Source organism: Echinops telfairi, unplaced genomic scaffold, assembly GCF_000313985.2.
Source record: "Echinops telfairi isolate 266 unplaced genomic scaffold, ASM31398v2 ScPeMD7_2;HRSCAF=8, whole genome shotgun sequence".
Classification (NCBI taxonomy): domain Eukaryota; kingdom Metazoa; phylum Chordata; class Mammalia; order Afrosoricida; family Tenrecidae; genus Echinops; species Echinops telfairi.
In genome coordinates, this window is record NW_022103898.1 from 63,027,126 (window position 1) to 63,033,198 (window position 6,073).

Consider the following 6,073-nt stretch of genomic DNA (forward strand, 5'->3'; position numbering starts at 1 on the left):
TAGAATGTACCCAGACCTAAGGTGAATATGCACAAATGTTAGATGAGTACTTTATCCTATCCCTAGGGCTCAGTTTAAGCCAAGATTTTTGGATTTCATAGAATCATAATCTTAAAGGGGTGGGGGGGAGTGAGAGGAAGACGAGCATAGAGTTGCCAACTTTCATTCTGCCAAGGACATTTTAAAAAACAACTATCAATTACCATCACCATCATTTCATAAAAGAACTAATATGTTCACATCAAAAATGGTAGATCTTTGGCGGGAGGGCGGGGGGATCGTTTAAATGGAACAGATTTAGCTTTAGGGACAGCTAACTATATTCTTATTTCACTTAGGATAAGTGAAAACGTTGTCATGAGCAGGCAGGGCTCCACAGTCCAGCATTCACCAAGGAGCTAGCTCCCACTTGAGAAAGGCAAGCAACAAGAAGACATGGCCAAACCAAACATTAACCTATTCAACAACAAGGAAATGGAGGCTTGGAGGGTTAGGGGCTGACCCAAGGCTGCAGACCAAGGATTTTGACACAGATCTGTCTAATTCCAGAATAACGTTTCTAACTATTATGCTAAGTTTCCTCTAATATTATTCCAGTGGTATAAAGAGCCACTCCATCTAGTCAGCTTTGTGACCAATGACAACACAGGAATTTCCAAGACAGCTGGTGGGAGGGAAAGGTACACTCCCTGGTCATCATTCAGACTGAAGCTAGATGGAACTTCTGACCTCTGCTTCATTAATACCAGGCTCACAACAACTAAGCCAATCAGCACAAAGCACACACAAAATTCTCACTACCAACAGCACAGAAACAGGACTGTTATGCCAGTCCCATGAAAAACAAAAGGAATGTATTAATTCAAAAAAAAAAAAAAACATTTCTATGGTATCAGCCTGAAAGCAATGAACCTATGCTCAAAAAGTTACTACTCTAAGCCTCTTTTTGCAAACTATTAGTCATCTTGGTTTTTACACACCAATCCACAGGTTTCTCCTATTTAAATATCCAAACAGAAAACTACACAAAATTCTTTAAGTCTATAGTTCTCAGCAGGTGCCCTAATGAAGTAATGGGCTCTGCACTGAACTGCTAACCACAAAGTCCGTGGTTTGAACCCACCAGCCACTCTAAGGAAGAAAGATGAGGCTGTCTACTCCCATAAAGATAGTTCCACCCTGTCCTCAAGGGCTGTTACGAGTCAGAATGGACACAATGGCAGTGCAAACAATTCTTAATGTTTCTAAGAAACCCCTGGGTCAAAGTTAAGCACCAAACTGCTAATGGAGAAGTTGCAGTTCAAACCCACCTGACAGTGCCTAGGAGACACAAGCCCGAGAAGCCTTAAAAACCCTGTGGAGCAGCTCCACTCTGTGCACATGGCGATGTCATGAACCACAATTAACTTGATGGCAACTAATAGCAAAAATAAGGTTTCTAAGGTGTCTTGGTGGTCTAGTGGTTAAGCATTGTATGAATACCTACCATGTATGCAGTTCAAAACTACCAGCTACTCTCCTCAGAGGAAAGACAAGGCTTTCTACTCCTGTAATGAGTTAATAGTCTCAGAAACCCACTGGGGCAATTGTATCCTGCCCTATCGGGTTGCTGTGAGTCAGAATCAAATTGATGGTAAGTTTGGAGTTTTTGAAGATAAAATACAAATTTTGTAATGTAAATAATATAACAAATAAAAACACCTTATGATCCTACCCTACTAAAATAATCACTGTTTATAAGCTAATTAAAGACAGACCTATTTATGTTAATCAAAAGTACTCAGAATAGAGAAAGTTGGAATAAAAATATAATTAAACACTACTTTCTATGAAAGGCAGTATTAATAGCCAGTGGTAATAGACACATAAAAATATAAGAATATTAAGGTTCTTGATATTGAAAACAAAACCAAGTCATCCATACACAGAAATAAATGAAATATTATATGAGATTTGCTTTCAAATTCTCACATACTAGTTGTCAAACAGATGTCTAAAAGAATTGGCCAGACATAACCCTTAGGAAAACAAAGTCAGATATGCTGAACCAAATGATTCTAGAAGTTTGTCCTTCCTGAAATACGATAATGAATCTATAGTGTGTTTGCTAGCAATAGAGAGAAATTTTTACATCCCAATAGGATTTTGAATTATTAGGTTCTTTCTACCCATCTGCATTACAATATGAGGGAGTAGCTCACAGACTGATTATACTCGTTGCATAAAGTAACCTGTCTTTTCTGTTTTAAAAGAGATTGTGTGTGATGCAAAGATTGCAGTTGTTTTGTTTTTCTTTTCCCCTGGGTACTTTTAGCTCCTTACGCAGACAGAACCAGTCTTGCCATACTCATTAATTCCTTACCAAAAGCAAAACAAAAGAAAAACTCACTGTCATTGATTCAATTCTGACTCATAGAACTAAGTAGAACTAGCTCTGTGGGTTTCCAAGATTGTAATTCTTTGTGGGAGTAGAAAGCCTCATCTTTCTCCCACCAGCCGGTGGTTTCAAACTGCTGACTTTTTGGTTGATGTAGCCCATTACACCACAGCTCCTGTGGCTGCTCTTTTAAAACACTGTCTAATACATGCATAGCCTTGACCTCACTCCCCAACTACAAACCCCTATTTCCAAAAGTCTATGGATGTTTCCAATGTTTAGCAAGTACACGAGAAACTCAGCACACCTCCTTTTCCATATTTTCTTGTAATAGTATCACCATCCCCATTGACCTTAGCTAGTGGAATCTATGTAGGTTTTCAGCAGCTTCTTCTGCCAACGTGTGCAGCTGAGTCCCTCTTAGTTGTCTGTTCTTGGTTTGGAAGCTCCGCTGAAACCTGTCCACTTTGAGTGACCTTGCTGGCATTTGAAATACCAGTGGCATAGCTTCCAGTATCACAGCAACACACAAGCCGCCACAGTACAACAAACTGACAAAGTCTTGCATTTGAATTGTAGTGCTGGAGATGAATATTGAAATGACCTTGGACTGCTAAAAGGACAAACTGATGAGCATTGGAAGAATAAGTCCAGAGTGTGCCTTAAAGGCAAGGATGTCAAGACTTCATTTTACATATTTTAGACATATTGCCAGGGAGACCAGACCAGTCCCTGGAAGGACATGTTTGGGAGAGGAGGGGCAGTGAAAAAGAGGAAGGCTCTCAGGGAGCTGGGTTGACACAGTAGCTACATCAACGGGCTCAGGCACAGGAACAACTGTGAGCACAGTGCAGGACCAGGCCGTGTTTCCTTCTGCTGTGTGCAGACTTGCTGTGACTCAGAGCCACCTGGATGGCACCTCCAACAACAGCGTGGAATCTACTTCCATCTCCTCCAGCCTTCCTCAATCATTCCCCCTCTCGCCAAGCTACTAAATCAACGGTCCAATCTTGCTATTGTTAAATCTCTGTTTTCATTCCACTACTCTTTCCCAGTATTTATACTCCATTAAAAGTCAATTTTCCACAACAAATCATTGTACATACTAGAATTAGACCTCAAAGCTGCTCATTGCCCCCCTAATGTTGAACTCCTTTCAAAGTTGATCTCTTATTCCTCAAAATGAACCTTATATCCTAAGTCATCCGGTCCACTAACATTTCTCTGAAAACACAGTGTCCCTGCCTACCTCCACACTTGTGCTAATGCCATTCCCTTGATTTGAAAGGCCTTGTTCATCCATCTAATTCCAACCCCTGACTTAGAACCCAGGTTCCTAATTATCTGATAGATATATAAGCCTGGGAAATTACTTAACATATCCGAACCTCAAGGGCCTCATCAGTAAGAAAGATGCTTATGAAAAAGGCAAATCCACTGGCATTGAGTCGATGCCGACTCACAGACACCCCAATGGACAGGGTAGAATTGCCCCTATGAGTTTGCAAGCTGTAACTCTTTACCCGATAGAAAACTATGTCTTTCTTTCATGGAGCTGCTGGTGTTTTCAAACTGCTGACCTTGCAGTTAGCAGCCCAATTCGTAACCACTATGCCACCAGGGCTCCTGATGCTTATATGGCTATTGTTAAATTTAGAAATCAGTAAGTGCAAAATAGTAGCTTCAGCACTATCCTTACAAGCATTTCTATACTTCCATCACTTTTTATGATCACTCTAGCTCAAAGTGAATCTTTTCCTTATGTACAACTTTAAATTTTTAGGTCAAACCAACCCTATGGTATTTACATGTATTTATGTTAAAATTTATGTTAAATCTTACATTTCCCTACTAGATTTCAAATTCCTGAAGACCAAAGACTTGATCTTTGTGTCCTACAATTGCTAGCACAGTGCTTTTTGTGAGTCACTCAATAATAATAATGTGCCAAAACTATACTATTCTTTTCTTCATCATTTCTGAAACCTTAGAAAATGATTGTCCAAACTGGAAACTTATTTGCTAATGGCCATATCTTTTCTTGTTCCAATATAGTTGCCTAACATAGTCTGATGCACATCAAATGTTCAATACCTGTGAATTAACGTAAATAATATAATACAATTTACAATACTCAAGAGTCAAGAGTATCTGAGTGCCCGTGTCACCTTTCTGCTCTTACAATTCCTGAACAATCTCCTTTTAAAACATATGGCCAGTGCTACCTTCAGTACAGAATCATAACCAAAACTGACTCCTCCAGATTCTCTCATTTCCAATAGTCTACCCTCGTGCGTGTTATAACCAATGAAGCATCCAAGCAGATCTCTAGTCCAGGTAAAAGTCAGCATTAAATCTTCCCTCTTCAATATTTTCCTGGGTCTTATGAAACTATTTACTCTCTGAAATAAATTTTCCTTTGCATAGGAAAATGTGAACTATCACCGTAATCTGAGCTCCCTAATTCTTATCACCTCCAGAGGGGGAAAGGTGAGTGAATAAGTACAAAAAGAACAGCAGTCTTTACATTTTACAGGATAAGTCCACAGGAGAGATGTACATTAAAGTGCTGAAACGTCACTAGTTTCATGAAGGTAGTCGATATATTTGAAACTGAAAAATAGAATCACCTGACAATGGCAGAATCTACTGTCATTGCATTCCCTTAATGGGCTTTTTTAGGACACCATTAAATGTGGTTAAATCTTATTTCCTGCTACCAACCTTTCCGCGGTAGTTTGTTACCTAAATCTGTTCGCTAAAAAACTACCTACATCCACTTTCTCTTCTGAAGAACGTCTCCATTTACCTGAGGTAAACATTTCAAAATTAAACACACACACACACACAGCCCCCTGCCCACCTCTGCAATGCAGCGACAGCTGTAGCAGGGCCAGAAACCTCAGGAGGAACGGGGAACTTTTTGTTTAAGTGGAGGAAAATGACAGTTGCAAATGCGAAAGTAAACAAACATCGTGGTAGAGGGGGTGTGATTCTCCACTCTTTTGCAATCAACTCCGGTACGTGCTGCAACCACACACTGAATGCAACTTTGACTTCAGGTGGCCACAGGAATTAGGAGCGCAGACTTAGGAAGAGCATCATTTTTGTGTGTGCGCGTCTGGTTTTGTTTGTACTGTGAACGACTGACTTTCCTCAAGCAAGTTTTGTTTTGAAGGGACTTCAACGAGCGTTTCAGAATGTTTTCCAGTGAGTAAAGATCATGAGACACGCCGGTGCCACCGTGATCGACGTCAGCCGCTTCTGAGCGCCGTCCAAATCCATCCAGGGCAACCCCAGAGCGGGTTTGCAGGAACAACCACGCAAATGATCCCCGACAGCTGAAGACGCACCCCGCAGCCCTGGGACTAAGGGGACGAGACCTCGGAGACCCGAGATAATTTACTGAGCCCGAGGACGGTGCCAGGGAAGCACAACTCGGGGACGCAAGCCCAACACTGAGTTTGGTGCCCGGGTCCCGAGCTCCAGGTCAGACCCCGAAAACCAAGCTGGGCCGGAGGCGCGAAGCCGGGGGTGGGGTGGTGGAGTGGGGGGTGTGGGGAGACAGGAACGAAGGGGTCGGACGGACAGAGGCCCAGCCCATCCCCACCCCCAGGACCCAACAGCAACAACCGCTCTGGGAACCCCCTCCCCGGCTCCGCCCCGCCCACCCCCACGGCCCAGCCACCCCGCTCC